The sequence below is a fragment of the Dermacentor albipictus genome, chromosome 6 (assembly GCF_038994185.2).
Source record: "Dermacentor albipictus isolate Rhodes 1998 colony chromosome 6, USDA_Dalb.pri_finalv2, whole genome shotgun sequence".
Lineage (NCBI taxonomy): Eukaryota > Metazoa > Arthropoda > Arachnida > Ixodida > Ixodidae > Dermacentor > Dermacentor albipictus.
In genome coordinates this window covers 96,148,788-96,162,426 of record NC_091826.1, presented here as the reverse complement: position 1 = coordinate 96,162,426, position 13,639 = coordinate 96,148,788, and positions in this window count along the sequence as shown.

Sequence of the window (13,639 nt, the reverse complement as noted above, 5' to 3'; positions counted from 1 at the left end):
AAATAAAGTGCCTGACGGACCAACCTGCATGGTGAAGAGCTCCGGGTTAGCGGACATTGGCACGGCACAGCCACCGAGCCCACAAAACGAGTCGACGGGATACGGTGGTTTTATAGATGCTGTGAAGGCGGCTGTCGTTGCTGGGGCTGCTTCACAGGCTGGACCTGGGAGCGCGGAGGTGGTGCCGTCTGCGTCGTTAAAGTGTTGATGGTGTTTCGGCGATCATGCTTCATAATCGCCACAGGGCGATCGTTTGCGTGAGGTTTCGATGGACACGCAACTGGCAAGCACGATTAAATGATGGCAGCCGGAGAACGAAAAAAGCTTCAGTATAACTGCTATGAAAGCATTAACGCCTTACTGCTGGCACCATTAGCGTTGCAGGACCAGAAGGATCCCTTCGCTCGCTTGGACTACTTGGTTCTTTGACGGATCCTCGCCACGCGACTCTGCCAACCATTGCATGGGAGAGGCCCCCTCCTGGTATCTTGCCATACCCTCTCTGAGAGCGGCTGAATATCGGGCAGTGATTTACTTAGGCAAACCAGATTGACGTCCGTTTCATCTCCCGCCAGGCAAGCACTGCCATGTCGGCTACTCTGGCACCTCATCATTATGCCATTGAACTTCTCTGGCACAGCAGACTGAGCAACACTCCTGTAGCCCTGGTACGGTCTAATGCGGTGTCAGTTCGAATGAAAAACCCCTGATTCATTTAGGAAGAAATTCAGAAGGCGACACCCTACTGCCAACTGATCACAGAAGTACGGCATTTTGGTCACGGTGGCATTCTCTCCTGTTCCCGAGACCAAGCGCGTATCGCTCACCTTCTCAAATGTACACCTTGACATAAAAATTGTAACAGAGCAAACACATGCAACCACAAAGTATGAAGTATGAGACACAAGCGCTGACTGACAGCTAAATTTTATTGAGGGAAGACGGATACCTTATATAAGGGGGAAAGCCTGAAGTGAAGGGGGAAGGGAGTGATACAATCGGGGAAAATGATATTGCGCATCGATGAACGAACGTGCCAGCAGTCAACGGAATAGGGCGCTGAAGAACAAGAAAACGAGAAAAAACTAGGAAAAAACTACAAAAAGGCGAGCGATACTAACATACAATCAAATCAGTAAACAGTCGCTTCCAAAAAAATGAAGCTCTGCAGCAAAAAACGATACAAAAAGGGTGCTTACACACTTGCGGCCATATTTCTTTATGTGGAACGTTTCCAAACTGACACGCGCCGTCACGTCGGCACTCTTGCCGAGAATCTTCGTCTGTCCCAATCGAGCCTCGCATCCTGTGCATTCAATTATGTTCGCGACCAAATGTGCGTACTTGTCCTTTAAGTTACCTAAATTTTGGCGTATTCCCCCATGCGTTCAATAATGCTGCGGCCGGTTTGGCCGACATAAGCCTTTCCACACTTCAAGAGAATGGCATAGACCACTCCTGTGGAACACTTGATGAACGGCTTCTCATGTTTTAGCTGACAACCTCTTTCTTTAGATTTGCAGATGCGCGGGCGTAACTGTGCCAGCTTGTTGGGTGCCGAAAAAACAACGGACATCCCATGCCTGTTGGCTACCTTCTTGAGACTGTACGAAGTGTTGTGCTGGTACGGCACAACCAAAGGCTTGTTGGTCATCCGACGGTCATCTTTTCCTCGTGTTGCCAGCTTCAGCTTCTGAAGAAGAGTCTGAGACCGAAAGGGGGAACCCCGCCGCCAAAAGTCGGCTGGCCTGATTCTCAAAACTTTTCTGCAATATGTTCGGGCATGACTTCTGAAGGGACGATTCCAAACAGTGCGATGCTATCGCTCTTTTTGCAGTTTCGGAATGCGCTGAATCATATGGTAACAAATCCTGTTTTGCGTGAGGGAAGTAGCCCCAGCAAACGTATCCGGGGCTACTTCCCTCGTGCAAAAAACATTTGATACCATATGATTCAGCGCATTCCAAAACTGTAAAAAGAGCGACAGCGACGCACTGTTTGGAATCGTCTCTTCAGATGTCGTGCCCGCACGTTATGCAGAAAAGTTTTGAGAATCAGGCCAGCCGACTTTTGGCGGCGGGCTCCCCCGTTCGGTATTGATTTCTGTGTCTGACACCCTTCTTCAGAAGGTAAAACTAGGAACATGAGGAGAAGATGACCGTCGGAAGACCGACAAGCCTTTGGTTGTGCCATACTTGCATAAGACTACGCACAGTCTGAAGAAGGTAGCCAACAGGCATGGGGTGTCCATTGTTTTTTCGGCACCCAACAAGCTGGAACAATTACGCCCACGCATCTGCAACTCTCAAAAGAGGTTCTTAGCTAAAACATGAGAAGCCAATCCTCAAGTGTTCCACAGGAGTGGTCTACGCCTTTTCCTTGAAGTGTGGAAAGGCTTATGTCGGCCAAACCGGCTGCTGCATGAGCGACAGCGCTTGGGGGAACATGCCCCAAATTTAAGTAACTTAAGGGACAAGTACGCACATTTGGTCGCGCACGTAATTGAATGCACAGGATGCCGAGGCTCGATTGGGAGAGACGAAGATGCTCGGCAAGGGTGCCGGCGCGCGTCAGTTTGGAAGCGTTCCACATACAAAAATATGGCAGCAAGTGCGTAAGCGCCCCTTCTGTATCAATTTTCGCTGCCGAACTTCATTTTTTGGAAGCGACTGCTTACTGATTTGATGGTGTGTTACTATCCCTCGCATTTTTCTATTTTTTTTTCTAGTTCTTTCTCGTTTTCTTGTTTTTCTGCACCTGATTCTGTTGACTGCTGGCATGTTCCTTCATCGATGCGCAATATCATTTTCCCCGATTGTATCACTCCCTTCCCCCTTCACTTCTGCCTTTAACCCTTGTATAAGGTATCCGTCTTCCGTCAATAAAATTAAGTTGACAGTCAGCACTTATGTCTCGTCCTTGATACTTTGTGGTTGCATGTATTTCCGCTGCTACAATTTTTATGTCAAGTATGCACCAACTCACCCAGAAAGAAGTTTGAACAAATGTACACCGTTTGACTCATATCCGGGGAGCTCCTTAATTTATGCTCACTTAGCTTATGTTAAAACAGTAGTTGGTAGGGTAGTCTCGAGCCTTCCACCTCAGACATTTTAGACACGTTTTCTGGCGCCGGATCCTTTTACGCAATTCGTTGTTCTCGCTTATTTGAGAACAAGAAGATACCCCCAGATTCAGTTATTATTACCTTCGCTGGAACAACACATCCGATAGAGATCAACGCGTGGCGACTCATTTACCGGGTTGAATCACTGTATCCTCGCCCCCTTCAGTGTATCAGGTGTTGGTGCTACGGGCATAGCATTAAGGGACACCGATCAGTTCGTCGGTATTGTCAATGTGGAGAATATCACGAATTAAAAGATTGTTCATCACAGGAAGAACGCTGTCGTCTTTTCAGTGGTTCTTACTCACTGACCATACTAATTGCCCTTCGAGAGCGCACGAATTACAAATTTTAGAAGTAATTGAATAAAAGAGATGCTCAAGACTGGAAGCCAGTTCTATCATTGCGCAGCGATCTCGCGGGTATGCTGGTGCAGCAAACCGACTACCTCATGTAGTTGACTTATCGCTTCCTTATTTCATACCTTTGGCAATAGAAAGGGCAGCACAGAAGGCAATGAAAATTTATTTGTAAGCCTATTGGAGTCATTAGCAGAAATGGTTACCACCCACATTAATCAGTTCCTTCAGGTGGTTGCCCGTCCAACCATGGTGTTTAAACTGTCAGTGCCTTCAAATGATGATAATGATGCAGAAAGATACAACCCAGGCCGTTCTACACTTCGACTTAACGAGACCTCTCCTGTGTATCATGGAGAACAGGACTCTGATTGTAGCTCAAATTGTGGCTCTCAAGAAACGCGCATGAAGATTGACTACCGTGCTCTTAAACAATGCACACATCCTGTCGCGCAGGGATCTGCAATGGCACATAACATGAAGACTAAGAAGTGCCAGAAGGATACTATTGTCTAAAAGGATTTTTTGAAGGATAGCATCCTCGACAAGCCAGTTTCTGCTGTTGGCCTTAACACAACATAGGTATGCTGAAAGTATTAGAGTGGAATTGCCGTTCCAATAATTCTGCTGCTATTGACTTATATTACCTCTGTATCTCACACTCACCGGATATCGTTTCATTACAAGAAACATGATCATTAGCAGAAAAGGCATTTCATCTAAAACTACCGTAGATTTTGCTTGAACCGTCCCTCTGGTGCTGGCGGCCTAGTTATTTTTATCTATTTAAACCGCGCACCAGGCTAAATGTGCTTACCAGCTTATAATTTTACAATGCGAAATTCTTGCTACAGATATCTTTATTTCAGACCTTATCCCACTCACTTTAGTTCATACTGTTACGTGTAGGAAGACACAGACGGAAGAGGCTGTTTACAAGCTATTTACACTGGACTGGGGCGAGAGCGCCAGGCCGACATTTTCTCGCGCCAAGGGCACAGACCCACTTCGTCGTCGTCCTTGCGGTGGCTCGTCTCTCGGGTATCTACCGATAATATCATAACACTACCCCCCGTCGGCAAGAGCGCCGTCACGGTGCTGTTAAATATCCAAAGCACACGGAGAGTTGTAGGGCTTGAGTCGGGTGACGTGGACAATGTTTCTGGTTGTCACACCGGAGGATGTAGTGGGCGTGGCTAGAACAATTTCATAGGTGACATCGGTCACTTGGCGGAGCACGTGATATGGGCCGTTATAACAGGAGAGCAGTTTCTCACAAAGGCCAAATTTACGCGGTGATGACCAAAGCAACGCGAGGGTGCCGGGCGCAAAATGGACATCCTGGTGACGGAGGTCGTAACGTCGCTTCCGTTTGTCTTGAGACACTTGTAGACGAGCGCGCGCAAGTTGGCGAGCGTGGTCAGCATGGGCGATTGCATCACGGGCATAATCGCTAGTTGAAGCTGTGGCGGACGGAAGCACAGTGTCCAGTGGTAGCGTTGGTTTGCGGCCATACAAGAGGTAAAACGGGGAAAAGGCGGCAGTTTCAAGACGGTAAGAGTTGTATGCAAAGGTAACTCAAGTTTGATCTTGGTCCCAGTCACGGTGGTCGTCTGAAACGCATTTGGATAGCATGTCTGTAAGGGTGCGGTTCAAGCGCTCAGTGAGGCCGTTCACTTGGAAATGGTCGGAGGTGGTAAATTTATGCCGTATTCAGCAGGTACGCATGATGTCGTCGATTACTTTGGCGAAAAACCTACGGCCACGGGCTGTTAGCAATTGACGCGGAGCACCTTGAATCAAAATGATATCATGCAGGAGGAAGTCCGCAACGTGAGTTGCGCAACTGGCCGGAAGAGCGCGGGTTACGGCTTAGCGGGTCGCGTAGTCAGCCGCGACTGCAACCAACTTGTTTCCTGATGTAGATTCCGGAAATAGACCGAGAAAGTCTAAGCCCACACGATGAAAGGGCTCGGCAGGGATGTCGAGCGGCTGCAGGTAACCAGAGGAGAGCTGGGAAGGCTTCTTGCGTCGTTGGCAAAGTTCACAAGTGGCGACGTACACGGTCATAGGTTCGAGATACGCCGAGATGTCCTGTCGTTGGTGCGTCGTGGAGCTCTTCTATAACGGTGGAGCGAAGGTGTTTAGGTATTACAAGTAGGAACTCAGTGCCGTCCGGATGAAGGTTGCGACGGTACAGAGTACCGTCGCGTAGGACGAAGAGGCGTAGAGTGGCATCAGCCAGAGAGTGTTCAAAGCGGTCGTTGAGTGCTGTGATGTAGGCGTCACGACGTTGCTCGTCGGCGAACTGAAGCAGCTGTGATACAGAGAATACGCAAGCAGCACTGGTATTATCGGATGAGCCAGGATCGTAAACAGAGTAACGCGACAAGCTCTAAGCGTCTTGGTGCAGGTGGCCAGACTTGTAGGTCACGGAATATGAAAATTCTTGTTGCCTCAAAGCCCATCAACTAAGCCGGCCTGTAGGATCTTTTAGCCTTGAGAGCCAGCAGAGAGCGCGGTCGTCAGTGACTACGGAAAAAGGGCGATCGTAAAGGTAAGGACGGAACTTCGCAACCACCCAGACAACAGCAAGGCACTCTCGTTCCGTAATGGAATAGTTGCGCTCCGATGGTGCTAGGAGGCGGCTCGCATAAGGAATAACGCGATCCTGGCCACGCTGACGCTCGGCTAAGACGGCACCTACGCCATGGCCACTGGCATCTGTACACAATTTTGTAGGGGCATCAGGGTCGAAGTGGGCGAGAATGGGTGGTGAGGTTAGAAGAGTGACGAGACGAGAGAAGGCTGCAGCTTCTGAACGGTCCCATGAGAATTGTACGCCTTTCTTCAAAAGATTAGTGTCTAGCAATTGCCGCAAAATCTGGAACAAAATGACGAAAGTACGAGCATAGTACTACAAAATTTCGGACGTCTGCGGCGGTCTTCGGAACCGGAAAATCTCGAACAGCGCGAGTGTTGTCGGGATCAGGCTGTACTCCGGAAGCGTCAACGAGATGGCCCAGAAGAGTAAGTTGACGGTGGCCAAAACGACATTTGGATGAGTTAAGTTGTAGCTTCGCCTTGCAAAATACATCAAATATAGTTGTTAGACGCTCAAGCTGAGTGTCGAACATAGGCGAGAAGACTATGACGTCATCGAGGTAGCAGAGGCATGTGGACCATTTGAAACCTTGGAGCAAGGAGTCCATCATACGCTCAAATGTGGCAGGGGTGTTGCATAATCCAAACGGCATTGCTTTAAAATGGCATATGCCATCAGGTGCGATGAACGTGGTTTTTTCTCTCTCCATATCGTCAACAGCAATCTGCCAATGTCCCGAACGAAGATCAATAGACGAAAAATAGCTGGATCCGTGCAGGCAGTCAAGGACGTCGTCTATACGTGGGAGCGGGTAGATGTCCTTCTTTGTAATGCTGTTCAGACGGCGGTAGTCTACACAGAAGCGCCACATGCCGTCCTTCTTCTTAACCAACACCACAGGTGACGCCCAGAAACTCGATGAAGGCTGTATGGTGTTTTTATCGAGCATTTTGTTCATTTTATCTTCAATTACTCGGCGTTCCGACACAGAAACTCGATACAGTCGTCGGTGAATAGGCGCAGCATCGCCAGTAAAAATCCCATGTTTGACCGCGAGTGTCTGGCCTAAAGGGCAATGGTCGAAGTCAAAAATATCGCGGTAGGACGATAGTACTTCGCAAAGGTCTTCAGCCTGCACAGAAGACAGGTCCGTCACCATCATTTTCTTTATGTTGGGATCGGCGCCCGAGGCTGGCGTGAGGGGCCTGCGAAGCTTGCAAGAACCATCGTTTGATAACGCTGCCACATGATGGTCGCCGAGACAATGAACGTTGGCAAGGCAAATACCTTGCGGTAGAATTTGCTTTGCCTATTCAAAGGTAAAGATGGGTATGCGAGTGGGTTTCGCAGTAATAATAAATATAGTGTGAGGCATGGTAACGTCATAATGTAGTAGAATGTCGGGCATAGGAGTGACGAGGTACTCGCCATCAGGAACTGGTGGGGAAGACGACAGTTCAATAAAGGCTATTGATTTTGGCGGCAGGCGAAGAAAGCCGGTAGGGCATAAGCGGCATTGGGGTGCGTCAAAAGGTTCTGCGAGAATCGGCAACTCAAGGCGTAGGGTACTGGCAGAGCATACAGGGGTGTGGCGGCCGTCAATGCTGACTCGTGCCGTACACATGCCGATGATAGGCACAGTTCCGCTATCCGCAACGCGGTCGATATGTGCCGACCCTGGGGTGAGGAGGTTTTTGAGTCTTCGTCGGAAGGCAGCACTCAGAATAGAAAGATGTGTGCCTGTATCGATGAGTGCAGTGACAGGATAGCCGTCAACCTCAGGGTCAAGAAGGCTTTGGTTTGTTGGTAACGTGAGCAGAGGATTTCAGACAGGGTCGACAACGCGGTTTCAACTACAGAAGCTGCAGTGCCTAGTTTTCCGTCTGGGTCCGGGAGGCGATAGTCAGCGAAGAGAAGCGGTGGGGTTAGGGCGAACGAGACTGATAGCGTCGAGGTGAGGGCGAGCGGCTGTAGCGAAAATTCCGAGCAGGGGCATCAGCAACAGTGCGTTCATGGGGGGTGACATAGGGAACAAAAGGTCCAAAAGTGCGGGATTAAGTGGCGGCGTATGTCCGAGGAGGTGGTGGCCATCGGTTGCGGCAGTGACGAGCGACGTGGTCGATGCGACAGCAGTGGAAGCAGATCGGCCTGTCATCAGGGGCACGCCATTCGGACGGGTTGCGGCGAGGTATGGCAGAAAAGGACTGCCGGAAAAGAGCAGGGCCGGTAGAGAACTCGGGAACGTTGGTTTCCGACGTTGTGCACAAGGAGTTCAGACCCATTTTCTCAAATTCCTGTCTGACTATGGCCTGAATTATCGCAATCGTGGTTGCTGGCAGATCGGGAGGCGTCGCGGCGAAAGCTTGCGAACAGGCGGCCTCGAGCTCGCGGCGAACAATACGGGTGACGTCGTCACAGCTGGTAGCCCCACGTGGTCGACCCTCACATGTCGACGTAGCAGCAGTGTTGGGTAGTCGCGTGATGTGGTGTGTGATACGGCAGCTCTTAGCCTGTTCAAGGCGTCGGCATTCTTTAATGATGGCGTCGATTGTCGAGACGTTGCCGAAAACAAGGAAATTGAAAGCGTCGTCGGCGATGCCTTTTAGAACGTGTGACACCTTATCAGCTTCAGACATAGCGTTGTCAGCTATTCGGCATAGAGCCAAGACGTCGAGGACGTATGGAACACACGGCTCTGTAGATGGCTGAACACGAGACGCAAGAGCCTTTCTCATGGCAACCTTGCCGCCAATGAAGTCACAGAACAGATCCCTGAGCTTTTCTTTGAAATTGTCCCAACTGGTTATGACGTCGTCATGTGTCTGGTGCCGCACGCGTGGGGTGCCGCCGACATAAAAGATGACATTGGCGAGCATAATGGTAGGGTGCCATCTGGTATTAGCGCTGGCATGTTCATATAGCTCGATCCATTCGTCAACATCCTGTCCCTCCAGACCAGGGCCGCGATGTATGGCAACCGTGGTGACGGGAGCCGTCGGACAAGGCGAAGCCGTTGCAGAGGTGGTCTCGTCACCGGGAGGCATGGTGACAATCTCGATGTACCGACCACTCCGGACTTCCGTGGCAAGGACAGGGATCGCTCACCTCCACCAGAATGTTACGAGTAGAACGACACAGACGGAAGAAACTATTTACAATGTATTTACACTGGACTGGAGCCAGAGCACCAGGCCGACATTTGCTCGCCCCAAGGGCACAGACCCACTTCATCATCATTCTTGCGGCGGGTCGTCTCTCGGGTATCTACCAATAATATCGTAATAATATATATTTCCCCAGAGGTACTCTGAATACTTGTGTCCTAGATACAGCAATGACGATCTGTAGAAAGGATTCATTTTTGCCGGAGGGTAACTCCAACCATACTTCCTGTGGGTACAAGATCGATTCTAGCGGTAAACCTTTGTGGGATTGGGCTGCTAACAATAATTTATCGTGAAAGAACACACGAACACACACATTTATTTGTAGTAAGTCTCCCTCCGCAATAGACCTCACCTTCGCTAGTACTATTTGTCTATCGCCACTTGGTCTGCTATAAACTCGTGCGCAAGCAGTGGCCATGTTCCTGTTATTTTTGAGCTTTTATGCCCGATAATTCAAATTACTACGCATTTAAATACTGTTAATTTCAGCTCAATCAAGAATGTTTTACACATTGCTTTATCGGATCAAGAATTAGATAACAAATAACTACCCATGAATTTATTGCCCGTTTTAAAATATTCCATAAAAAAACTGAATTGACTGTGCCATTCACTAAAAGCGGGTCTTCTAACCTTTGGTCGAACGCAGAGTGCTCACGTCATTACAGGCTAAGAAAAGCAGCGCTGCAAAAACTACTTCATAACCAGTGTCCTAGCAATTGGAGAGACTATAAGATCGCGGCAGCAAAATTTAAAAGAACAGTTGCAAATGCGAATGACAACTTTTATGCTGAGCAGTTCGAATTTCTTTCAAAGGCGACCAACAGGAAATCATATTTTTGATTTCTGAGAAATAAAAAGGCCTTCCGGCACAAATAAACGTCAACTCTCGTTCCAACACTCTGCGAATATGCCAAGTTACTGGAACATACTGCTAAATGTCTACAATGTCGCTTTAAGTCGACTTTACCCAATCACGCTAAGCCGCCAACTCATGGTGAAGACTTCGAAGAAGTTACGATTTTCGAGCTGGAAAATGTGCTAAGCCAGCTACCTAATTAAGAGCCAGGCCCCGATAACATTACTATGGCTATAATAAAAACTTTTCAGATATCATCACACGCGTTCTTTACCATGGTAAATCATTCTGCAAAAAATTCGTGCATTCCCCTGAAATGGAGACTTGCAAAAGTTATTCCAGTATTAAAAAGCAAGGTGCTGGTTACGAATTACATAATGTTTGGCCAATATCTCTTACATCTAACCTAGTAAATCTCATCGAAAGAATCTTGCATGACGGCAGAGATGATTCGCTGATAGAAAACATGATTTTCAGCCCGTGCTAAATTGGCTTCAGACGTTGGTGCTCAATTTGGTGTGCCCATGTCGACCTCGAAAGTTGTATTCATCTGGCTTGATGTGAGAAAAAAAAATGCAGCCTTGGTCACTCTGGACATGACTAAGGCGTATGACAGCGTGGGACATGAAAACCTAATAAACGCGCTTCAGAATGTTGGTCCGCCAAAATATTTTGGCGCGTGCGTTTAAGAATTTTCGGGAATCTTACTGCTCCCTACATGGATCGTGTTGATCAACAGCCAACGTGTCTACCACAGGGCTCACTCCTATCGCCATTGGAGTTCAATACTCTACTGAGTACTGTACCTTTGCAACAGGATGCGCATGTGTACTTATACCCCGACGACACTGCATTTTGTGCTGCATCAGTAGACTTACATGCTTTGTATCAAACGCTGCATTCTGATATGAACCACCTAGAAATGTGGTTTGATGGCACTTAGCTCTCTAAATATAAGAAAAAGCGCCGTCCTAGTTTTCTCTTAAGGTTTTCCTGCACAAATTTCGGTTCTTTATCGAGAGGACTGTATTCCCGAGATTAGATCACTCAAATACTTGGGAGTAATGTACACTGAGAAGCGTAATTGGAGTTCACATATAGAGCATATCACCTCAAAGGGTGCACGCGCATTAAGGATACTGCGTAAACTCAGCAGCAATCGAGCAGAGTTGCGTCGGCATGATCTAATTATACACCCGATAATAGAGATTGGCTGCGTTTTGTGTTCTGGTGGACCTGCATACAAAATTGGACCTCTGATTCTATTAGAACGAGTGGCGTTACGCTTATGTCTAAGGGCTTCCTAAATTTGTCGCTAACGATATTGTCACAGACAAGGCCACAAAAGACTTCGGTCGACGCTATAGATCTCTTTACATATCGCTGTACTGGTACCTTCGTCGTTCTCTTCTTCTGGGAGCCACCCAACAAGCCTAGCATGTGGCACCGAATCGCACCGAGTGGCTGTCAGCTGTGTCGAGGTCGTGGCATTACCTTCCTCCCTAGAAGCATCGTCTCGATGCGGAACATTGATGAACTGGAGATTGCCACGGGGATACTGTTCAGAGAGACGTAGGTGGTGAGATAGATGTGGAACGTTGCGTTCAGCGGGAGTGGTATAACTTCAATCTAGAGACGTGAACGACATCGGACAGGCATGGGCGTCGTGGACGGCGAACGCTGCGTTCTTTTTCAGAAATCACTTCGTACGTGACGTCGCCGAGTCGTTGAACGATCCTATAAGGTTCAAAGGAACGGCGCAAAAGTTTCTCCGGCCGACCACGCTCACGGATCGGCGTCCACACCCATACGTTGTCACCGGGTCGATAAGTGACGTCGTGGTGACGAAGATTGTATCAGTCGGCGTCGTTGTGTTGTTGGTAGCGGATTCGTATTCGTGCGAGCTGGCGCGCCTCTTCGACGCATCGAGCGAATTCGGCAGCATCACTGAGAGCATTCGAACAGTATGTGAGTAAGAGCATTGCGTCCAGTGTTGCGACAGCTTCCCGTCCGTGCACCAAGCTAAAAGGGGTGAAACCGGTAGTTTCTTGAAAGGCAGTATAATATTCAAACGTAACATATGGTAGAACGTCATCTCCGTTTTTGTGGTCGACGTGAACATACATGGAAATCATATCAGCGATCGTTTTGTTTAGCCTTTCTGTGAGCCCATTGGTCAGGGTATGGTAAGCAGTGGCTTTGCGGTGAACGGTGCCACTGAGAAGCATGATATCTTCTGTGAACTGCGCTGTAAATGCTGTGCCCCGGTCGGTTATAACCACTCTTGGAGCAGCCTGGCGGAGTACGATACCATGTACAAAGAAGGTCGCCATATCATTAGCAGTGCCTCGTGGGAGAGCTCGGGTTTCAAGGTAATGTTTAAGGTAGTCTGTAACAGCAGCAATCCAACGGTTACCAGCCCTCGACATGGGGAATGGTCTAATCAAATCTATGCCGACCTGCTGAAAAGGGATCCGTGAAGGATCTACGGGATGGAGAAGTCGAGCGGCACGCACGGGTGGTTTCTTGCGTCTCTGGCAGTCGCGGCATGTCTTCACGAATTGCTTTACGCCACGGCGAAGGCTTTACGTCACGGCGAAGTACTTTTGGCGTATGCGTGAAAACGTCCGTGCGAATCCCAAGTGGCCCGAAGATGACTCGTCTTGAGAGGCCCGCAGGGTGTCGTCACGTAGTGAAGAAGGCACTGCAAGGAGGCAGGCGGTTGCGGTCGAGTGAAAACCCGATTTGTAGAGGACGCCATCGCGGAGAAGAAAGAAGGATAACTTGCGGATGAACATACGAGGCAGCTCTGGTAGACGGTTCTCAAGGTAGTCAATGAGAGTTCGGAGTTCTGAAGCATCGCGCTGTTGCTTGCTGATGTCTGATACTGAGATAATGGACAGAAATGCGTCCTCTTCATCAAAATCGCATAGCGACGGTTGAATTGGAGCACGTGACAGGCAGTCGGATCGGTGTGTTTACGCCCGGACTTGAACACTATCGTCATATCGTATTCTTGCAAGCGAAGACTCCAGCGTGCAACACGGCCAGATGGATCCTTCAGATTGGCGAGCCAGCACAATGAATGATGATCTGTCACAACTGGAAACGATCGGCCGTACAAGTATGGTCGGAACATAGCAATTGCCCACACAACGGTCAAGCATTTCTCCTCCGTAGTGGAATAGTTCCTTTCAGCTGGAGACAAAGGGCGGCTTGCGTACGCAATGACGCGTTGGGCTCCATCTTGCCACTGTACGAGGACGGCACCAAGGCCAACGCTGCTGGCGGTGTCACTGTCTTCGTCAAAGTGTCCTAGAAGAGGAGGTGTGCGCAGACGTTTCTGGAGTTCACAGAAGGCCTCTTGTTGGTCCTGCTCCCAGATAAACGGAAGATTATCCTTAGTCAGCCGTTGCAAGGGTTCGGCTGTCCGTGAAAAGTTGGCCACGAAGCGTCGATAATATGCGCAAAACCCTAGAAAACGGCGGAGTTCTTGTTTGTTCAAAAGTGTTGGAAACGAAG